Consider the following 25,137-nt stretch of genomic DNA (forward strand, 5'->3'; position numbering starts at 1 on the left):
GTTGCGATTTTCTAGGCTGATATGGCTAGGAACTATACTCTCATTCCTGCGTAATAATCAAGAAACTTCACTGCCGTACCATGAGAGCAGCAGGCGTAATGATATGACGCAGCGCCTGAAAATAGTTCCTTTGTGTTGACGGAAGGTGGCCTATTTTCAGGCGCTGCGTCATATCATTACGCCTGTCACGGACGAGGAGCCCGCACTGGCTCGAGTTGAGGCGGACTGGTCATGTCGTTCTACCCGCTCGTGTTGGCAATCTGATGCGAGCGGGTAGAACGACAGGACCAGTCCGCCTTAACTCGAGCCAGTCCGGGCTCCTCGTCCGCGACAGGCAGGTCTTCTGATTTGGCTGATGGAGAAACAGGGCGCGGCTGCTGCCGCTTCTGCAGCCGATGCAGAAGACCTGCCTGTCACGGACGAGGAGCCCACACTGGTTCGAGTTGAGGCGGACTGGTCCTGTCGTTCTACCCGCTCGTGTCGGCAATCCGACACTTCGCTGTATTGCGGCTCGTAAAGATAGCCACGAACATCGGATTTGAGCAGAAGACTTTCAAAATCATCTTTTCTTGCATATCATGTTTATTTCCTTCCATCATTGTCGTAACTTCCCATCTGGCTCCACAGCGCTTGTTAGCTTAGCTTCCAAACAAGATGGTGGATATTGCTATTAGTTTCGGCAAGTGAAGTCCCACCCACTGATCTGTAATAGGTCTGTAGCGTGAGTGGGCCCCTCCCCCAGAATAAATGATGAGCTACTGTTTGTAGTCTCTACACTTTTCAATGAAATGTGACTTCCTGCTTATTATGACGCAAAATTACGATTTTTACGTCATAATAAGCAGGAAGTAAAACACTTAAATCCTTATTTCTCCCATCTCAGGGAAAAATAAAGGAAAAATCCACGATCATTATAATATATGACTTGGTTTCTAACAATACAAAGCTTAATGCAAATGGGTGAAGTGTCCCTTTAAACAACACAATAGCTGTGTCCCAATGTGAAGGCTGCATCCTCCGAAGGCCGTATTCGAAGGCCGGTTGCGTCATTGCGGCGTGATGAAGGCTTCCCTGATTCAAAAGCGACGCCAAATGCACCCTTCGTTTCCCCGTGAAAGAGAGGATACATAAATGGATCCTAAGCTGATCCTAAGCGGCCTATCTTACCCCATAAGTCATTGCGCTGGTGACGACAGCATTTTTTTTTTTTTTTAAAGGGCGGCCGAGAGTTCGGTGGTGGACGGCAAATTCACATTTAAATGTAAAAGTATTATGTTTTCATTTACTCAAATAGCTAGAGAAACCAGAGTTAAAAGCCACAAGTTTTTTTTTTCTTATTCATCTTAACTCATTCGTCACCATTGCGTGGCTTCATTTTATCAAATTGTTGCTAACTACAGCTGCGCATCTGAAGCGCTCGGACCGGTCTACGGAGAATTGTTCTTGTCGCCTAGCAACTGTGACTGACAGCTGCCGATGACGAGCGGGAGTAACGTTACGTTTGCACTGGACTTTTTATATTCAACTGGTTTTAAATATTCAAATAGGGTTGACAACCTGTATAAATATATTCACCATGGTCCATTTCTGTACACAATAAAAAGAATACACTAGCCTACAAAATCGCATCAAGGTACGATATAAATGAACATTTGAATATATATAGGCTATATATGTGCCTATGTATGTTTTTTTTTTTTTTTTTATATATTTCATTACATTATTTACGTAAGTTAACACCCAATACTTGAACAGTTTAAAGTGCAATCTGGCCATTCAGGACGAAGCCTCTGAATAGGTACGCAGTAAACCAGCTCCGGCCACGTTTCATGGCCGTTCACTCCTTTGGAGTATTACCGCCACCTACTGTATACCTTGCGCACATGAGTAATGGATCTGATTAGAAAAAAAAGAAAAAAAAGTACCATCCCAGAGGATCAGAGCCCGTGCATCAACTGACGCTGCGTGTTCAGCTCCTCCAGCTTCCACACTGAGCTCCTCAGCCTCCAGGATGATCAGAGCTACTTGCTCTTCCTCCTCAGGCTCTAGATCCTGTGATCTAGCCCTGTAAGCTCTAAAAATGTTATCACGTCCTTAAACCTCTGTCAATCACTCAAACCCTTTCCCAATAGGTCCATGATACTCACTGGCCTGTTCTTTATATTACTAAAAAAGACCCCTACGCTGTTCTTCATATTTACTACACTTAAAAACACGTTCTACTGTTTCAATAACACCACATTCATCACACATACCATTTCCATGCTTTCCCATTAATGCCAGTGTTGATTTTAACCCTGTATGAACCATCCTTAGTCTAGAAATCATTACTTCTTCCTTTCTATGTCTTCCATAGCACGATTCATTTTTCCATACTGATTTTACAATACTATACCACCTACCTGTACTGCTACTTTCCCATCTTTGTTGCCATATTCTTATTATTTCTCTATTAATTATTGATCTAACTTAATTTCTTCCTGAAGGTATCTTAATATCTACCAAGTCTTTCCTTAATGCTTCTTTTGCTAATTTATCCACTATTTCGTTTCCTACTATCCCAATATGTGCCGGCACCCAACAAAAGTATACAATTATACCCTCTATGTTCAGCCTATATAATAATGTATACATTTCTACTATCTGGTCTTCTCTGTCAGTTTTTGTTGACAATATACTTTTAAGTGCTGATGCAGAATCTGAGCAAATTACAGTCGCCATCCTATTTGGCTTAGTCTGCTCTAACCACTGCAAACCTACTATTATAGCAGTTAGTTCTGTTGAATATACAGACATTTTGTCACTCAACCTTAAACTTATTTTAGTCTCAAATTTTGGAATATATAGTCCTACTCCCACTTTTTGTTCGACTGGGTCTTTAGATCCATCTGTATAGATCTGTATACAAGAATAAAAAATTTCTCTCATAAAACCATTGATTTCATAACTATTAGTTTATCTTCCTTCTGCTTTCTCCCGATCCTCCATCAGTCTCATTTCAACATTAGGTTCAGGAATATTCCACATTGATACCCCTTTTAATGGCATATTGGGACAAATAACTACATTTTCCAGACCACATTCCTTAACCCTTGTTTATACTTCCATCCAAAACTATTCCCATTATTCTTTTTATATTCCCAACAGTCATTTAAAATTGCTCGTGTGCAATGACTCTTATTACAACCCTGCAAATTAACCCACTACGTAACTCCAAGTCAATCACACTTCTGTGAAATCAAACTGTCCACTTTGGAAGCAACACTGATTGACAATCAATTTCACATGCTGTTGTGCAAATGGAATAGACAACAGGTGGAAATTATAGGCAATTAGCAAGACACCCCCAATAAAGGAGTGGTTCTGCAGGTGGTGACCACAGACCACTTCTCAGTTCCTATGCTTCCTGGCTGATGTTTTGGTCACTTTTGAATGCTGGCGGTGCTTTCACTCTAGTGGTAGCATGAGACGGAGTCTACAACCCACACAAGTGTCTCAGGTAGTGCAGCACATCCAGGATGGCACATCAATGTGAGCTGTGGCAAGAAGGTTTGCTGTGTCTGTTAGGGATGGGGAAATGAAGCCTCGTGAATCAATGAGACTTTCCCCTGACTGTTCCGGGAAAAGATTCAAAGCTTCGAGAGTGTCGAGAACAGCGCCATCTGGTGCTTATTTAAAATAAAGCAGCCAGAAGCCTGTGTTAAAAGCTCTGTCAGATGAAGCAACCACAACACACTCCATAATTTCATGGTATGTGTACAAATAAAAAGCCTTACACGTTTGTGTTTGATTTGTCCATTAATAAATAAATTATTTTACCCATTAAAGTGTGACAATAAAATATAAAATGAGCATATGATTTAATAAGATCTAATGTAGGCCTACTCTCTCTCTCTCTACACACACACACACACACACACACACATAGTAAATGAGGACATTGTGTGATAGGATCATCTGTTCATCTGACACTTGGCAGTGATAGTGCTTACACTGTAAAAAATTTACTGTAAAATTTACAGTAACTTACTGGCAACAATTAGCCAGTAAGTTACTGTGAATACTTTTTACAGTAAGGGTACTGTACTTCCATTTACAGTATTTTATGTTTTTACTGTGAAATCAAAAACAATTAAATACTGTGATTTTTGTTGTATTCACAGTAACTTACTGGCTAATTGTTGCCAGTAAGTTACTGTGAATACGTTTTACAGTAAGGGTAATGTACTTTCATTTACAGTATTTTATGTAAACACTGTGAAATCAAAAACAATGAAATACTGTGATTTTAGTTGTATTTACAGCATTGATTGTTTTACTGTAGAAGAAAAAACTGATTTCAATTTAATTTACATACAAAAAAAACGTTAAGCACTGTTTTTTATGTATTGTATGCAACAGTACTATAAACAGTAGATAACGGTTAAGCACTGTAAATTCAGTTTCTCACTGTACAATTTAAATACTGTATCACTGTAATTTAATATTAGCCATCATTAAAAGAAACACCCATTTTCCTAAAACATTGCAATAAACTGCAGACAATAAGAAAATTGTTAACAGTTATTTATTTAAAAAGATTTGGTGAACAGAAATGACAAAACAGGTACAACAAAGGGATAATGGACATTGGACAACATGCCATTATACCATCCAAAGTTAATGCACGTTCTATGCAAGTAATGTGGCCACAACGCCCAGCGGAGTGTTAACTTTAGATAGTCTAATGGCGTGAAGTCTATTATCATGCTTATTCTACTGTTGCTAAATTTAAAGGAACATACCGACTTTTTGGGACTTAAGCTTTTTCACCGTATCCCCCAGAGTTAGATAAGTCCTTACATACCTTTTTCATCTCCATGCATGCTGTAATCTGTCTGACACACCCACCGCTACCCTCGCTTAGCACAAAGACTGGATGTAAATGGCTCTAGCTAGCATACTAATCCCAATAAGTGACAAAATAATGCAAACATTTTCCTATTTATGTTGGGATTTGTATAAATGAGAGTGTACAAAAAACAAGGTCATATGAGACACAGCCATCTTTTAACCGTATAAATATTGGGAACTATATTTTCAGAAGGCGAAGCACTGCTACTTGGGCGGAGTGATTACTGCAGCACCCGAGACGCGCCGTGGAGAGGAGCAGAGAGTTCGTTCAGAGTTGGAGTAATAGAATCAGCAATTACTAGATAGTGAAAGCATAGTTTACAATCATGGGTGTTCGCTGTATTGTAAAGAGCTGTGACAATAAATGGGAGACCAGGTAATGCCATGATGTTTCATAGAATTCCAACCAAAAACGCTGACCTGTGATATTTATTAGTCAGGATGCATTTTTGTTTGGAATTCTATGAAACATCATGGCATTACCTGGTCTCCCATTTATTGTCACAGCTCTTTACAATACAGCGAACACCCATGATTGTAAACTATGCTTTCACTATCTAGTAATTGCTGATTCTATTACTCCAACTCTGAACGAACTCTCTGCTCCTCTCCACGGCGCGTCTCGGGTGCTGCAGTAATCACTCCGCCCAAGTAGCAGTGCTTCACCTTCTGAAAATATAGTTCCCAATATTTATACAATTAAAAGATGGCTGTCTCATATGACCTTGTTTTTTTGTACACTCTGTGACTATTCAAATCACAACATGTAAATAGGAAAATGTTTGCGTTATTTTGTCACTTATTGGGATAAGTATGCTAGCTGGAGCCATTTAGACCCAGTCTTTCTGCTAAGCTAGGCTAGCGGTGGGTGTGTCAGACAGAGTTACGCCACGCACGGAGATGAAAAGGGTATGTATGGACTTATCTAACTCTGGGGGATACGGTGAATACGCTAAAATCCCAACAAGTTGGCGTGTTCCTTTAATTTACGACTGAAGAAAATTTTATAAAACGAGTTTTTGTAAAGTTACAGAGCAAATTGTTATTAGTTCATTCAATAGTTCTGCATGACTGGTTGCTATGACGGAACAATAATACAAATTGATACAACGAGCCTATTTCATTACAAGATTTGTAAAGTTACAAAGCAAACTGTTACTAGTTCATTCACTAGCTCCGTATGACTAGTTGCTATAATGGAACAATAATGCAAATTGATACAATACAGTAAAAAAAATTTACTACTTTGAAGTTGTGCAAATAACTGATTACCCCATTCTAAAGAGCAATAAATGACACTATGGCAATATTGAAATAAAATAAAACATTGAACATTAAAAAATAAATATTTAACATTTGCATGAACATTTAAAACAGAAAGGAAAATAAACTTCCCCTGGCACTTGACAAAGGTCTATGGCCTCTTGCATGCCTTGACCTTGGAGACATAGAATCCTATTTGGAGCCCTGAAATTAAAGAAGAAAACACATTAAATCGACTGAATGGTTTCGAAAACGGTAAAACTCAACTGTTTAACTCTGGGATAGTTGTAAAATGAGCCAATTTAAAAAAAAAAAAGAAAAAAAAGTGGAGTGTTCTTTTAACAAATACAACTTATTTAAATAATTTAGGCTACTAGTAAATGGAGAAATTAAAGGGTTAGTTCACCCAAAAATGAAAATTAAGTCATTAATTACTCACCCCCATGCTGTACCAACCCCATAAGACCTTCGTTCATCTTCGGAATACAAATGAAGATATTTTTGATTAAATGTGACAGCTGCATCACTCCTCCATAGGCTGCCTAAGGGATTGAAACCTGACGGCCCAGAAAGTCAATGAAGAAAATGTTTAAATATTCCATGTCACAACAGTGGCTCAACTATAAGTTTATCAGGCCTGAAACAGGCCTGAAACGAGACTTCAAGAGATTTCCACAACGCATGCGCGAGAATTGCGATCTCCTTCAACTACTTCAGTTAAGTTCTCGCGCGTGCGCGTCGTGGAAATCTCTTGAAGTCTCGTTTCAGGCCTACAAGGAAGAAAAGGAATAGTCGAATAAAGTCGTTATTTTTGTTTGTTTTTTCGCACAAAAAGTATTCTTGTCGCTTGATAAACTTATAATTGAGCCACTGTTGTGACATGGAATATTTAAACATTTTCTTCATTGACTTTCTGGGCCGTCAGGATTCATTCCCTTAGGGAGCCTATGGAGGAGTGATGCAGCTGTCACATTTAATCAAAAAATATCTTCATTTCTGTTCCGAAGACGAACGAAGGTCTTACAGGGTTGGTACAGCATGGGGGTGAGTAATTAATGACTTAATTTTCATTTTTGGGTGACCTAACCCTTCAACATTTAGAAAGATTAATAAATGCTGTAGAAGTGCAGTTTATTAATAGTTAATGTTAACTAATGTAGTTAACTAGAGTTTAATAAATGGAACCATATTGTAAAGTGTTACCAATTTGTTATACACCGATGCAGACGTCTCGTGACAGATCAGTTATTTTAACCATTCATTAAATGTATTCGGTTCAAAGGAGTAATTAGTTCGAGAATCGGACGCATCATTAGCAGACTCGGTACGCGTTTTATTATCCTGGGAGTTTAGGACATTGCAGATTTTTGCAACACAGGAAACATTTCATCACTGGATAGTTTTTTTTGTTTATTGAAAGTGAAAATTGTTCCGCATCAGCTAAAAAAAAAAATATATAGCACAATAGCACGTTTTTTTTATAGCACAATTCACACCCAGTGGTAATTCAGGAAAAACAAAAAAAAAATCTCTGAATGCTCGACATAAACTTCGGTCTTCCGATCTTTTACCATCGTGTCAATTCTCAATTGATTTTAATTATTATGCGTGAGGGAGTGAGAGAGAGCAATATTTTTTCATAAAACACCATATAGCCAAAATAAATAATATAAATGGGTAGATTTCTTCGAAGTCTTCATGCTAATGCTGTGAGATTTTATGCTTAATCTTAAACATAAAATAACCTGATCATGTTTGATCAAGACAAGCCACTGTTCTTACTTGCATAAAAATCCTGCCTATTCATTTGAAATATAGAGTTGGGTTCTGTTTTAATGTACCCAAGTGTACCTAAAATCAAGTTTAATATACAGGTTTGTGGCTCTATATTTCTTTTTATTAATTTAAAATCGAGAAGCAAAAGCTTGCAAATCGAAATCGAATTGGAACATCTAAATCGTTAAGGTTGTAATGGTTTTACTACTCTTACCGATACTGCTTATCGATCCGGTACTTTTACGGTATTCTTGTCGGTACCTATATATGAAACACATTATATAGGCCTACACAGTGCTTTAATTTCAGGAAGGTTTACTACTGTTCAGGTATGGTCTAAATAGAATTCTAGTAAAGTAATCAAATGTAAACTTAACTAACGCGGCATAGTTTATCATAGATAGATTATCAATTGAGAATTGACACGATGATAGGTCGAAGACCGAAGTTTCACATGAGGGATTCAGAGATTGTTTTTCCCTAAATTACCGCTGGGTGTGAATTGTACTAAAATAACGTTGCCTTATCTTCTCTGAAAAGCGTTCCGCACATTCAGATGACATAAACCACACTTTAAATAAACAAACAAAACCTATCCAGTGATGATATTTTACATTTGATTAAGGGTGGTGATGGTGCAGTGGATAAGACACATGCCTTTGGTGTGAGAGACCCAGGTTTGAATCCACTGTGAGACACCAATGTGTCCCTGATCAAGCTGAGCAATGTGCCCCCTAGTTGCTCCAGGGGCTTGCGACCTCTGACATACAATTGCTATAAGTCGCTTTGGATAAAAGTGTCAGCTAAATGAATACATTTTTTAAAAATAAAAACGATGAAATGTTTTCTGTGTTGACAAATCTTGTGCGATGTCCTAACTACCGAGATAATCACGTGCTGTGGCCGCGTCATGATATGTACGCCTTATAATTTCCAGCTTTTTGTCCTTTGCCAATCACACCTATGAATCAGATGAAGTTTAAAGGGGAAATGAAGCAGTCAATCAAGTTTACATGATTTACAAGATGGATTTCCACTATAAATCAACAATTATATAAGAATCATGACAAATGTAAACATATAAAAGAAAAAAAGAAAAAACTTTAAATCTTTCGCCGCCAGGGCGCCGCCATTGTGCAGTATTCTAGCATGTGACGTCACGGGGTTGGTTGGCTTTAGTTAACAGGCTCTGGGCAGTGAATATCCCGACATCAAACTGTTTACACCACAGTGTTTTGACCGCGAACGACTGATGTTAGGTACAATCATTAGACAAAAAGACGATGTCTAATGTTATATGTTGTCAAACTACACATAGAAACATTGTTCACGATGTCTGCCATCATATTCCCGTCTCGTCAACACCATGTAAGTTAGCATATATTTGTTAAAGGGGAAATGAAACGTCCATGTTTTCGCACTGGTAGTAGCTACACATACTAGGAAAAAGTGCCTCCACTCTGACATCCTTCAGGGAAAGCATCGCCGCTTCCAACACGTCTAAGTTACCTCCCGGCACAGCATGGTAAATGTGCGCGCCGGTGATGCAGAATTGACCACGCAATACATGGTCAAGATCAACCTCTTGAAAGCAGATGGACTGACACGGTGGGCATCGCAGTACAACAGCCACACTGACACCAGGTAGCGTTGCAAACCCGCTCTTCGCCCCAAACCACCACCGGCTGTTCTACATAGCAACGTAACTTACATGGTGTTGACGAGACGGGAATATGATGGCAGACATCGTGAACAATGTTTCTATGTGCAGTTTGTTAAAATATAACATTAGACGTCGTCTTTTTGTCTAATGACTGTACCTAACATTAGTCGTTCGCGGTCAAAACACTGTGGTGTAAACAGTTTGATGTCGGGATATTCACTGCCCAGAGCCTGTTAACTAAAGCCAACCAACCCCGTGACGTCACATGTTAGAATACTGCACAATGGTGGCGCCCTGGCGGCGAAAGATTTAAAAAAAATTCTTTTATATGTTTACATTTGGCATGTTTCTTATATAATTGTTGATTATAGTGGAAATCCATCTTGTAAATCATGTAAACTTGATTGACTGCTTCATTTCCCCTTTAAATGATTAGTTCTTAAAGGACAACTCCGGCGCAAAATGAACCGTTGGTCTAATAACATATTGGTACCTAGTCGACCGTTCTCTGAGATTTGTTTTCATGATAATCGAATGTAAAGAGTTTTATCTCTAAAAACTGTTTAGTGTATAACGCGCCGTTGGGGCATATACTACATATGTATACTACATATACATATGGGGGCATATACTAAGTAAAAAGAAATCGCTGGTTAATAATACTAACAAGGCTAAAAATAGCCCCACAGTAACATAATGAGGGTCCCTACATCCAAAACGAAGCATTGAGAACTTTGTAAGTGTACAGACAGTTTAATAAGAAGATATTTTATAAAGACAGTTCACTTCGCGTATACAGGCAGGAGCCATCTTGGGAAAACAGTCTTGACAAGTCGAACCACGAACGCCGTTTGGTGTTAGTGTGGGGCTATTTTGAGCCTTGTTAGTGGTATTGTCACGGTGCGGAGCAGGCAGAAGAAGACAAAAGGCAAGAGCTCCAATGCAAATACTTTTACTAACAAATAAAACTTCAGGCAGGTACAAACAGGCAGTATAACTCACGCAACACCAAAACATCTACAACGACCGACAAGGACAGACTGAACAGAAGCAAACTAAATACAAGCATGAATCAAACATAACAAGGTGAAAACAGGTGACACTGATGATGATAACGAGGGACAGGCTGGTAAGTGAGGGAGTGAATACAGGTGTGGAGACGAGGAGGATTCTGGGAAGTGTAGTGCAGACACAAAGACAGACTGGTGCAGACGAGGACTGTGACATTACTCCCCCCTCCCGGTAGGCGTGACCTCACGCCGTAGAACAGGGGTGGGAGGGTGGGCATCCTGGAGTCTGTGACGGGAAGGCGGACCGGGTGCAGCTGGACAGACTCCAGGATGGTCCAGGCGGCCATGGCGGAGCAGGACGTGGGCATGGCCAGGGCAGAGCAGGACGTGGGCATGGCCAGGGCGGAGCAGACGACCCCTCGGGCGTCCAGGGCGGAGCTGTTGGACCCTCGGGCGTCCAGGGCGGAGCTGTTGGACCCTCGGGCGTCCAGGGCGGTGAGGACTCTTCAGGCGACCACGGCGGAGACGAACCCTCGGGCGGCCACGGCGGAGACGAACCCTCGGGCGGCCACGGCGGAGACGAACCCTCGGGCGGCCACGGCGGAGACGAACCCTCGGGCGGCCACGGCGGAGACGAACCCTCGGGCGGCCACGGCGGAGACGAACCCTCGGGCGGCCACGGCGGTGAAGCCCCTTCGGGTGGCCACGGCGGTGAAGCCCCTTCGGGTGGCCACAGCGGTGAAGCCCCTTCGGGTGGCCACGGCGGAGAAGCCCCTTCGGGTGGATATGAGGACCCTTCGGGCGGCCATGGTGGTGAGGACCCTTCGGGCGGCCATGGCGGTGCGGATCCTTCGGGCGGCCATGGCGGTGCGGACCCTTCGGGCGGCCATGGCGGTGCGGACCCTTCGGGCGGCCATGGCGGTGCGGACCCTTCGGGCGGCCATGGCGGTGCGGACCCTTCGGGCGGCCATGGCGGTGCGGACCCTTCGGGCGGCCATGGCGGTGCGGACCCTTCGGGCGGCCATGGCGGTGCGGACCCTTCGGGCGGCCATGGCGATGGAGGCCCTTCGGGCGGCCATGGCGGAGCCCTATGGCCCCCCCCAAAAAATTTAATGGGGAGAGTGACAGAGTCATTACTAGTCTCTGGGCTGGACGGAACCAGCGGTGAAGGGGTCTCTGGGCTGGACGGAACCAGCGGTGAAGGGGTCTCTGGGCTGGACGGAACCAGCGGTGAAGGGGTCTCTGGGCTGGACGGAACCAGCGGTGAAGGGGTCTCTGGGCTGGACGGAACCAACGGTGAAGGGGTCTCTGGGCTGGACGGAACCAGCGGTGAAGGGGTCTCTGGGCTGGACGGAACCAGCGGTGAAGGGGTCTCTGGGCTGGACGGAACCAGCGGCGAAGGGGTCTCTGGGCTGGACGGAACCAGCGGCGAAGGGGTCTCTGGGCTGGACGGAACCAGCGGCGAAGGGGTCTCTGGGCTGGACGGAACCAGCGGCGAAGGGGTCTCTGGGCTGGACGGAACCAGCGGCGAAGGGGTCTCTGGGCTGGACGGAACCAGCGGCGAAGGAAGCTCAGGGCTGGACGGGACCAGCGGCGAAGGAAGCTCTGGGCTGAACGGGACCAGCGGCGAAGGCTTGATGCAGGACGGATCTGTCTCAGGCTGGGCAGGCATGACATGAATCATCTCAGGCTGGGCAGGCATGACATGAATCATCTCAGGCTGGGCAGGCATGACATGAATCATCTCAGGCTGGGCAGGCATGACGTGAACCGTCTCTGGCTGGGCAGGCTGGACGTGAACCGTCTCTGGCTGGGCAGGCTGGACGTGAATCGTCTCTGGCGCAGGATCAGCGGGCTCTGGCGCAGGATCAGCGGGCTCTGGCGCAGGATCAGCGGGCTCTGGCGCAGGATCAGCGGGCTCTGCTGGATCCGGGGTGAAAATGGACGGCGTGGCGAAGATGGTTGGAGGCATCACTGGGGTGATGGTGATGCGGAGACCTCTCTCAAACAGGATCCTGATGAGGTAGTCTGTTAGGGTATGGCCCGCCGAGTCCATCTTTTGTTTGGTCGGTCGTTCTGTCACGGTGCGGAGCAAGCAGAAGAAGACAAAAGGCAAGAGCTCCAATGCAAATACTTTTACTAACAAATAAAACTTCAGGCAGGTACAAACAGGCAGTATAACTCACGCAACACCAAAACATCTACAACGACCGACAAGGACAGACTGAACAGAAGCAAACTAAATACAAGCATGAATCAAACATAACAAGGTGAAAACAGGTGACACTGATGATGATAACGAGGGACAGGCTGGTAAGTGAGGGAGTGAATACAGGTGTGGAGACGAGGAGGATTCTGGGAAGTGTAGTGCAGACACAAAGACAGACTGGTGCAGACGAGGACTGTGACAGGTATTAACTAGCGATAGTTTTTACTTATTATTTGCCCCCATATACTAGCGTTATAATCTAAACAGTTTTTAGAGATAAAACTCTTTACATTCGATTATCATGAAAACAAATATCAGAGAACGGTTGACTAGGTACCAATGTGTTATTAGACCAATGGTTCATTTTACGCCAGAGTTCTCCTTTAAATTATTTTCCACTGAAGAAAGAAAGAGATGGATATCTTGGATGGCATTGGGGTGAGTAAATTATAAGGAAATTTACATTTTGAGGTGAACTAATCCTTTAGGTTTAAAATAAAAATGTTTAAATGTAATATATTTTTCTCCTGGTCCTTGTTTTAAATAGGTCATAAAAATATAAATAATTGTCGATACCAACCAATATGAAACACTTATTTCGTGATACAGTTTTCAGCCATATCGCCCAGCCCTATTACATAACATTTTAAAGGGAGAAGATGATTTTGAACAGCTTTTCAATTGTCAATTTGCTTTTACATTGCAATCATACTATTTAAGATAAAAATACCTCTGATCAAACTCTAGTGTTGTGCTGGCTTCCACCTAATACTCTAGGTTGAATACATTGTAACAGGCGAAGAGGGCGGCCAAGGCAACCATGTGAGCACCAGGTGGGGTTACGACCCTCCCCTTGATCGACAGCATCCATTTTTTTGCAGTCTCTCCTTAGTAAAGACAGGAGTCATCACAAAAATTATATTTCAAAGCAATACATTCTATAAAAGATTTTTTCCACATAAATTATTGTAAAAACAGGGCAGGGAGCATACATATCTTCGAAGCAGTGCATTAAAGGATTAGTTCACCTCAAAATGAAAATTTCCTAATAATTTACTCACCCTAATGCCATCCAAGATATCCATGTCTTTCTTTTCTCAGTGGAAGAGAAATTAAGTTTGAGGAAAACATTTCTTGATTTTTCTTTGGATAATGGGCTTCAATTGTAAACAACGTTTTGAAGTCCAAATGAATGCAGTTTCAAAGGTCTTTGAAGTACTTCAACAGACTATACAGGTTCCCAGCTGAGGATTAGGGTCTTATCTAGCGAAATGATCAGTCATTTCCTGAAACAAAATGATAATTTATATACTTTTTAACTACAATTGTTGGACTTCTGGAAGTCCATTATTCAAAGAAAAATCCAGAAATGTTTTCCTGCAAAAATGTAATTCCTCTTTCATTGAGGAAGGAAAGAAAGACATGGATATCTTGTAAATTATTCGGAAATGTTCATTTTGAGGTGAACTAATTATTTAAATAGCAGTTACTGGTTTGGTGATAGAAAAACAATGAGTGATACAGGCATAGCAAGCAATCTGAAATAGTAATCACGACATTATACAGTGGTTACTCAACCAGAATAATACTTTTACCGCCGCCGCTGCCGCGGCGGTAAAATTCGGGTGTGTATTTGCTGCCTTTTACCGCTAAGAGGCGCTACACTCACAGACTTTGAAAAGTGTCAGTTTATTCTCTCTATTGCGTAATCTACCGCCGCGCCGCGGCTCATTCAGAGCGATTAAAAGCTGGTAACAGATTAATTCAAGTGAAACATTGTAGAAACGAATTCATAATCACAATACTGAAATTAAATTGAATAAATAGTGAAAACATTTCAACATAAAACATTGAAACAGAAACATATTAGGCTACACCAAATGAGGGTTTAGCATAAGACGAAGTTTATTACCATTCAGACGGTAGCTCAGTGGTTAACGCAACAACATAAACCTCACGGAGCTTCAAGCGATCCGAGATCGAATCTCACTATAGCCTAGATGGCCGACTTCGTTTATGTGTTACCGTTCTTGATGCTTAAATAGGTAATTGTTTATTAGCGAGTTCATTAACTGTTTATTTATTTAAAGTCAACCGTTTTGTTTAATATTATTAATGGCACATTACAACATGAATTTGCTACATTCCAGTAGAGCCGCTGCACGACAAAGCTGATGAGGGAAGATTAGCTGATCGCGTCAGAAAATGAAAATAATGAAGCTCGTCTTTAATCTGCCAAATTATTGTTTTGTGAATCATTCATGAAATTGAGATGACACTGATACCCGGCCATAGCAACGGAAGAAATTTTTCAAAACAGATCCATACATTGAACAAATCAGAAAAGACTGATTTTGTAATTGGCACAAAATGACAGACTAACTAAATAGCCTATTGCTTTCAATATAAAAACAAATGAAAATGTAAAACACTAAAATTAATTAAGTTTGAAACCCCATCGCACATTTCAAGGTTTAAATAAAGTGTCGGGACAGTTTATTCATTTAAACAGGGTTGCATTGATTTCAGAGTTTATTTCCTTTGCGATCCAAAATAAGAAACACAGAATCTTATTCTTGCAACATTTTAAATCTGTATTGCCAAAGAAATTGCAGCTAAATTAAACAATTAAAACAGTACTAAACGATAATAGTCCTAAACGACATAGGCTACATTAAGAACATGCGTTTTTCTTTGCCTCTCGCACTGGATCTCTTTTTGGCAAGTTAATTTTGTCTCCCTCCCTCCAAAAAAAAAAAAAAAAACTGTAACAAATTATTTAGCCTTTGTTACTTCAAAGACACAGCATGCCTTGTTGAATTCACCTTACAATAAAACGAGGTTGATCGCGAATTATGAGCTCTGTATCTGCTGTGGCATGAACGCGTTTCGTCGACAGTTCATGTTTAGATAATGCCAGATTGTTGACAATCATGCATAGCCAGCCTACACACTGCTCAAACATTCTAAAACTCTACAAAACCAGAAGAAACAACTGGATTGAACACTTTAATATAAATTTTGTGTGAAAAAACTTTAAATACAAAAAAAATAAACTACAATAGGCCTATTTATAATTTAATAAGATATAGGGCCTTGGACACATCGAGAGATTTATCCTTAAAAGAGTTTAGCCTTTGCCTGCTCATCAGACTATCCGACATCTCCATATGAAAGAGGAACGTTAACACCTTTTGTCCTGCGCGCACGATAACTGCGACCACTGTCCCTCCAAACCCCCCACAGGCTCTGAGACTGACTTAGAGAAGTCGCAATTCACACTTAAACCGCTCTATAAAGTGTTGATAATGAAGGAATTAAATAATGTAAGCTACATGTAGTGATATTTCTGTCATGAAACTTTATTACTAAATATATCATTTCAATAATTCGTTCAATTTCAATAAGTTTTTCTTTTTCTTTTTTATTCAAATAAATCTCGAACCACAGTGCTTCGTGGTCCTGCTGTTAAACTAAATAACATTTATAGAATAATTATGAACTTACATGAAACAATATCGCAACATTTCGACAAAGAAATTATTTGATCTGTTTTTACATTTTAATTCAGGGCGATTTAGCCTACATTTAATTAGAGCGAGATTTTCCCCGTCTTGTCCTTTCCTCATTGGGAAGGGCTCACATCATAGCTAAACATGTTTAAGTAGATGCTCTGTACCTCTCAGTTTCAGATGGAGTACATAATCAGAAAACATTTATTAAATATTTAGACATTTAAATGCTTTAGATAGCCTATAGCGATTTCTTATCGTGACTGAGCTGAGGCAAGTGGCTTTCGGTTCATTTTTGTGACGCGCAATTCCCGGAGACAGAGACGAGACGACAACTACATTTTTGTTGTTAGCCTAATATGAATACAACTTTACAGTTTTGAACGATTTAGTAGGCAAAAATACGGAGTAGCCTATTAACTTATTTTAGCTGTTATGAGAAAAATAAATCCAAGTGAAAGCGCCGACGCGTTTGTCGAACACTAATTCAACACGTCAGAAACCCGATTTTAGAACAATTTACAGCGACACTTGGTGTGTCACTTCTTTATTTGATATATTTGTTATGGTCTATTGGTGAAGTAGCCTATAGCATTGATTACTGAGGAGGGAGGCGGTGTGGGGATTAAAATAATTCAGCAGAAGCATGTTTAGACCAGAAGGAAATCCCCGTCCCCCCTGGCAAACCTTGCTTAAAACCATGTTTTAAAACTCCATGTAGGGAATCCAAAATATATATAGGGCCTATAGTAGGCTATATATATATATATATATATATATATATATATATATATTTTTTTTTTACAGAACTGCTTTTGAAATGACGACTGGTATTATTATACAGATGTAAAGTCATTCTGGTGGATACTATTTGTTCCAGTGTAAAATGGAAATGCATGGAATTTTATTTTATAAATATAAGAGTTTTAGAACTAGACAAATTTCTCTGCATTAATAATAGGATATAAAATGCATTAATAGGCTAATATAAAATTTACAAAAGTCCAAGTTTGTTCGAGATTTGAACCCGTGTCATCTTAATGATCGAACCGTAAGTTCTACCACTCGGCCATGAATTTACTCACTGCAATGCCCAAACGTTTGTTTGTCCAGTGTGTTCGGTCACATTAGCGAGAAAACGTTTTATCGTTAGCCTATTGTAGACCTTTTACAGTTTTAAAAGATGATATTTTATCTGTATGACCGAAAATTACGGAGTAGAAGAGCCTTTTAAGTTCTTTTAGCTGTTATGAGAAAAAATAAATTCAAGTGTAAGCGCCGCCGCGTTTGTCGACCTCTAGGCCTAATCCAACACGCCAGAATAAAACCCGATTTTAGAATAAGGCGTAGCGCCACTCTCTGTGCCAAAACACTTAATTATAAACTTCAATATTTCGTTCAAAACCATCTCAAAACGCTTTGTGACATTTTGAAAAGATGTGAATGTATTCAGCCAAGGCCACTAGGACCAGGGTCGTAACTGAAACGCGCTGCATGTTATCTCTCAATACAGGAGCAGAAGCGCCGGTTCAGATTGTATTGTTTGTTGTTTAAACGTGCGTGTTGCATATTTAAAAAATATTTGAAATGGTCTATTGGTGAATTAGGCTTTGATTACTGTGTGGAGGGGGGAAATCCCCCACCAGCAAATCGCACGGTTACACAACCTCTTTCTGTAGCCACTAGCCTATAAAATCCCATGAAGTTTTTTTTTCTATTTTTTTAACAGAACTTCTTTTGAAATTACGATTGGAATTATTATACAGATTGATATAAATTCAGTCAATCTGTTGGATGATAGCCTATTTGTTCATTTGTGTAAAACGGAAATTGTATTTTATAAATACCGTATTTATTCGGGATTTGAACCCGTGTCATCTAAATGATTGTAACCTAATTTCTACCACTCGACCACGACTTTTCTCACTGAGAATTACCCAGAAGTTCGGTTGTTCAGCAGTCAGTGTGCGCGCACACGAGAGAAGCGCTCTTCACTCCTCTCATTCCTCAATAGTTTAGCGACATTGCACCTAATTTATTTTCACTGACTGCGAGATAGGCCTATTTTAACTTTTGATTAATAGCCTAAAATGTTCTGCTCTAAAAGTTTGTTATATTCTGTTTAGAATGTACTTTTACTTAATTACGTTTTGCTTTCTTAAATTTAACCGAATCTGTTATAGGCTCAATTATTTTTATTATTTATTTTTTTTGTTCTAAAAGTTTGTTCTATTCTGTTTCGTTTGTTTATTTTTATTTTATTTTTTACATATTCAATCAGTCTCATTCTTGTTTTTTTTTCAAGACCTTGTGCTGTGTTTTTTAATAAACAGCCTACAAACAGAGATATATAATAGTTCGTACAAATAAACGTCTGGCCTATAGGCTACTAGCCTACTATGTATACTATAAATTGTATGATCGTATGTTTAAATAACATTAACCAAATTGTCTGTCTTTAATTAATAATACAATTATTACTTTAACATGCAGTTTCAACTTATTAGCCCCGCACTTACGTTTCAAAATGCAGCAATTGCGGCTGTTTTGCTAAATGCCCCTTTGCGCCACCTGGCGGTCATTTCGCGAACAACTTTGAAATGCGACTAGTTTATTTTTGCCGCGGTGGATTTGCCGCGGCACGACTCGCGGCGGTAATAGGCATTCTGGTTGAGTACCCACTGTAGGTGGCTACTAAAAATGAGAGAGTAACTTACTGCACATAACTTAACCCCCTGGGGTCGGCTATCGCGCCGGCGCGATTGTCTCGCTTTTTTTCTTATCAGTGTAAAAGAGACTCAAAATACTCGGTTAATTTTGATCTTACATATAAGTGTTGTACATCATTAGATCCTGTTAAGTTTCTATTTTTTTTGTGGATACTCACAATAAAAACAAAGTGTTGTGCTTTTCACCAAATAAAGAAAAACAAACATGATGCGAGTTCTGCGTTCTCTCTGTCAGTGAAGTCCATTCTGAAACGCGTCCTAAGATTAACTGTAACTCCGCGATTACTTGTCACACAGGCACGAGAGGTTTTTCTTTATGAAGCTTAAATTCTCTTCTTTTAAATGAAGTAATTTATATAAAAAACAAATATTCTCAGTTTATGCAATCTGTATGAAAAGAGAGTGCTGTCAGTATTTTTTTCCCCAGCTCATTACACTTCATTACGCGTTAATCTGACACGCCCACGGAGGACGCGCGCTATTCAAACGCAAATGTCGAGGCAAGCCATGACAATGCCCACATCAGCTGTTCCACCGCGGCGGTAAAATGTGTGGTGTATTTGCTGCCTTTTACCGCTAAGAGGCGCTACAATCATAGACTCTGAAAAGTGTTCGTTTATTCCGGTTTATTCTATCTAATGTGTAATCTGCTGCCGCACCGCGCTGATTCAGAGCGATTGAAAGCTGGTAGCAGAAGAATTCAACAAGTGAAATGTAGTTAAAATAATTCATAATCACAATACTGAAATTAGGCTACTGAAATGTAATTGAATAAATAATGAAAACATTTCAACATAAAACATTGCAATAAAAACATTTAGGCTACATGAATGAGGCTTTACAACTTTATCAGGGTACAGACGGTAGCTCAGTGATCAACGCAACGACACGAGCTTCGAGGAGCTTCATTCGACCCGAGATCGAATCTCAATGTAGCATACATGTTCTTAACCGATGTTGTCCTACGTTTATATTTTCCCACCTTGATGCTTAAATAGGTAACTGTTTATATCTGTTTACTTATTTAAAGTCAAGAGTTTTGTTTGATTATCATTACAACATAAATTTGCTACATTTCTGTAGAACCGCAGCCGCTGCACAAACGACAAAAACTGATGAAGGAAGATTGTCAGCCGATTGCATCAGAAAATGAAAATGAAGAAGCTCGTCTTTAGTCTGCTAAATTATTGTGTAATGTAAAAGAACACTAAAATTACTTAAGTTTGAAACCAAGTTCGAACATTTCAAGGTTTAAATTTTTTAATTTAAAACAGGGTTGCATCTTGTTTAGAGTTTATTTCTTTTGCGATGCAAAATAAGAAACACTAGGCTAATCTTATTCTTGCGACATTTTAAATTTGTATTGCCAAAGAAATTACAGCTAAATTAAACAATTAAAACAGTAGGCCTACAAAACGAAAATTGTCCAAAGAAACATAATTAAATTAAAAACATGCGTTTCTCTTTGCCTCTCTCGCGCTGGATCTCTTTTTAACAAGTTTATTTAGTCTCCCTCGCTGCGCGCGCGGGTCTCTCTCTCGAAATTAAACATTTCGGGTTAAAAAACACATCATACAGCTGATAATACTGTATATGTCGCTGCGTGTCAGCCATACAAATCACGAAAAAATTATTTAACCTTTAATTGTTGCTTCAAAGACACAGCATGCCTTGTTGAATTCACCTTACAATAACTTCAATTGAAATTTTGTGTGAAAAAAACTTTAAATAGGCTACAATAAATAAACTACAATATTTATAATTTAATAAGATATGGGGTCTACATTTGGACACAGATTTATCCTTACAATAATTTTGCCTGCTCATCAGGCTGGCTATCCGACACTCTCCATATGAAAGAGGAACATTAACACCTTTGTCCAGCAATGTCCCTCCAACCCCCCACAGGCTATCGGAGTCTGAGGCTGACTTAACACAAAGAGAAGTCGCAATTCACACTTAAATCACTATTCTAGACAGTGTTGATAATGAAGGAATTAAATGATTTAAGTTACATGTAGCCTAGTGATATTTCATTATTTCAATAATTGATGAAATAAAACTGGTTTGGGCCAGCTTTTTCCAAGCAAAACTAAATATAATCTGAAAAAACGCATGTTAATTTGTTGTCATGAACAAAATGTTCAACTCAATATTAAATTCTACAGGGATTTTTGGATCCTTACAAGGCATGCAATTTGTGAATTAAGTTTTTATTTTATTTTGTATTATTCAAATAAATATCGAAACACGGTGCTTCGTGGTAATGCTGCTAAATTAAATAACATTTATAGAATAATTATGAACTTAAATGAAACAATATCGCAACATTTCGACAAATACATTATTTGATTTGTTTTTACATTTTAATTCAGGGCGATTTAGCCTACATAGAGCGAGATTTTCACCCTTGTCTTGTCATTTTCTCATTGGGAAGCGCTTACATTGCATGTTTGAGTAGATCCTCTGTAGGCCTATACTGTTTTTGTCGTTAGCCTATATGAATACAAGTTTACAGTTTTGAACGATGTAAGCCTCTCTTATCTGTATGACCAAAAAATTACGGGGGGGATTAAAATAATTCAGCAGAAGCAGGGATGTTTAGACCAGAAGGAAATCCTAGTCCCCCCTGGCAAATCACACTTTACTTAAAACCATGTGGCGGTGTGGCGTGAGAGCGTGAGATTTGGGTCAATTGCGTGAGTAGCCTACTCTCACGCTCAATGCGTGAGAGTTGGCAGCCCTGAAAAAAAAATATATATATATATATATATATATATATAGGCTATATATAATTAATTTTTTTACATAACTGCTTTTGAAATTACGATTGGTAGCCTATTATTATACAGATGCAAAGTCGTTCTGTTGGATACTATTTTTTTTCCTTAGTGTAAAATGGAAATGCATGATAATTGTATTTTATAAATATAAGCAAAAAAAAACTGTATGGTGTAACAGAGTTTTAGAGCTAGACAAATCTAAATAAATATAAAAAATACAGCAGACCTTGTTTGTGGGGATTTGAACCCGTGTCATCTTGATGATGAACCCTAAGTTCTACCGCTCGGCTATGAATTTTCTCACTGAGAAATACCCAAACGTCTGTTTCTCACATGAGCGATTTTTTCATTTAGCCTGTGAGTGTAGGCCTATACTTTAGCCTTTTACAGTTTTAAAAGATTATATCTTATCTGTATGACCAACAATTACGGAGTAGGCTATAAATGTTTGTTGTAGGCTTATTTGGAAATTACCATAACTTGTAGTATTTCATCCTTAGGCTACTGTTAATAGACATTAGCCCCACTTACGTTTTGCTAAATGTCCCTTTGCGCCACCTGGCGGTCGTTTCGCGAACGACTTTGAAATGCGACTGGTTTATTTTTACCGCGGTGGATGGCTAAAAATGGTATGTGGATGGCTAAAAGGTGTGACTAAAAATGTGCTTTTGGCTTTCATTTATATTTTGATTGTTTGTATATATATACACACTACCGTTCAAAAGTTTGGGGTCGGTACGATTTTAAATACTTTTAAAAGAATTCTCTTCTGCTAACCATGGCTGCGCTTATTTGATTAAAAATACAACAAAAATCAGTTATAGTATTAAATATTATTCCAGTGTAAATCAGCGGTTTTCTGTGTGAATATATAGTAAAGTGTAATTTATTCCTGTGATCAAAGCTGAATTTTCAGCATCACCAGTGTCAGTGTCTTCAGTGTCAAATGATCCTTCACAAATCAGTATAATATGAGGATTTGATGCTCAAGAAACATTTATTATTATTATCAATGTTGAAACAGTTGTTGGTCTGTCAGTTGTACAGTTTTTTTTTTTTTGGATTCTTTGATTAATAGGGTTAGGGTTAGAATCTTTTGTAACATTATACATGTCTTTACTGTCACTTTCGATCAAATTAATTATTCCTTGATAAATAAAAGTATTGATTTCTTTCCTCCAAAAAATAAAAATAAAATTCTCACTGACCCCAAACTTTTGAACGGTAGTGTATGTATATATATATATATATATATATATATATATATGTGTGTGTGTGTGTGTGTGTGTGTGTGTGTGTATAGATATTTATTTATTTATTTATATATATATGTTGTCCTTGCATTCTTTCTTGTGTGACACCACTGAATGAAAGGCTCATTAGTATGCAGTCTGCTCAGGTGAGAACTGCCTAATTATTCATGAGGGGGTTGGGCCGTTCCGCCCATCCGCATATTGCCTTTGCAAACAAAAAAATGTTTTTCACAATTTAAAACAATCTATTGTTTTATGTGAATGATTAGGCAGAATGATTTTCAGATCAATTCGAAGCAAAAACTCTAGGCGACAACATCCACTAGTCAAAAGTCTTGTGGACAGATATTTAGTATGTTATTTGTGGCCTTATATTAGAAACTTTATTTTTTAGTTTTTTCAATAACCACGCATAAACAATATTCTCTCAACAATACAAACATGTATTAACATGTTGTTCACATATTATGGTAGCCCTGTGTGTGCTATATAGAGTGTAATTTCACCTGTGCCATTAATATGTTTATAAGCAACTGAAAAAAGCAGAAATGTCAGAGCATGTCAAAACATCTCAAGGACCCTGAAAACACCTCAGACCCCAGGGGGTTAAGTTTTTGAAGTGACTGCTGACTGGTGCAGAGAATGGCACGACACAAACTGCATTCACTAGTGTTTTCCAGAAACGTTGCTTTGCTTGTGCCTAAAGTTATACATTAAGGATTTGTTAACAGTGAATGTGAAACTTACCAAGCACGATGATCCTTGGAGTGATTGGGAGACAGCTGGGCCTCTACATCTGAGGGAGTGGTAGTCTCCTATGCCAGCAAAGATAAAGAGTCACTCGAAAGAAGGTAACTTAGACGGTATATTATATCTAGGGTAGAAAAGGCTTTTTAAAATTTGATGATAAAGCAATTAGCCTTTTTTTTTTTTTTTGCTCCGAAGGTTTGTGCATGTTTACTCATAAAAAAAATTAAGTAACGTTAACTTACCACTATAACTTTATCAATTACAACTCTAAGTTACATCAATTTTCTCTTAATTAAAATATTGTTCACACAGTGGACAACAGTGACTTTAACGTTAACTGTTGAGTTACCCAGCATTTACCCAATAATTGAGATAGACGTTAGCACCATGTGGGTTAACTTAATTTTATTATTGGGAGGTGAGGTCTATTAAGGAAAAATTGCTCAACCACCAATAACATAAACCTGAAACAAACCTGTATTTACTTGAACAATTGGAGGCTCGTCAACTTGCATTATGTTGGGGGGTGTATAATGGTACGTAAAGTTAACGTTACTTAACTTACTGATTTTCTGGAAGTCCCGAATCCCGATAAGCAGTTGGTGAAGGATCCGCGATCCCAAGATGGAAACTCCGGCAGAGGCAACGGGTGGGGAAAAATATTCTCCTGGCTAGCTACCGATAACTATGTAACTGTTGGCTAACTCGGAGTCGGTGTTTGTGTTTGAAAGCTCCGTCGAATCAATTCATTAATCCTTGATTTTCTTTTTTACCACTCCTTTATAAACAAGCACTTTCTATTTTTATATCATGGGAACTTATCCTCGATACTATTCCTTATAAAAAACAATCGGATTGCTTTGATATCGCTACTTAGACCCAACTTTGCGAATCTCGGCTACTAGCCTTTAGTCCGCTAGCATTTCACGCGTGGGCTCGCGCCTATCGAGCGTCTGATTTTACACCCGTTTCACTGAAAGGATACAGGTTATATCCAGCATTTCAGTCCTAAATTACTAGTGATATTGGTAGTATCACTACTAATCTACTGTTGTTCATCTGTTATGGCGAACATATCAGATGTGTGTCTAACGTTACCTCTGAGTGCAGGTGAGGACACATTCGAACTCATTTCGGTACGATTGGAGCTTGAATCGGTGGAGAAACAGATCCGTGGTCTGCTAGAGAGGCAAGCCGAGCTGCGGGATCGGCGATCAGCGCTTGAAACGTCACGCGCCGATGCACACAAGTCAGTGGTTAGTAACTTTTTGACTCCGACTTCGTCCACTCCGTGCG

General features: G+C 39.5%; 1 long non-coding RNA gene across 1 annotated transcript; it reads right to left on the reverse strand.

Moving 5' to 3' along the window:
• Positions 1-5,816: 5,816 nt before the first annotated feature.
• On the reverse strand, positions 5,817-24,541 carry LOC130077767 (uncharacterized). The gene is made up of 4 exons (XR_008805826.1): positions 24,398-24,541; positions 23,839-23,903; positions 13,545-13,701; positions 5,817-6,360 (listed from the first exon to the last, which is right to left on the reverse strand). It is a non-coding gene; the product is annotated as an uncharacterized LOC130077767 (long non-coding RNA).
• Between the last annotated feature and the right edge of the window lie 596 nt (positions 24,542-25,137).

The sequence above is a fragment of the Rhinichthys klamathensis genome, unplaced genomic scaffold (assembly GCF_029890125.1).
Source record: "Rhinichthys klamathensis goyatoka isolate OS25496 unplaced genomic scaffold, OSU_Roscu_1.1 h1tg000778l_1, whole genome shotgun sequence".
Classification (NCBI taxonomy): domain Eukaryota; kingdom Metazoa; phylum Chordata; class Actinopteri; order Cypriniformes; family Leuciscidae; genus Rhinichthys; species Rhinichthys klamathensis.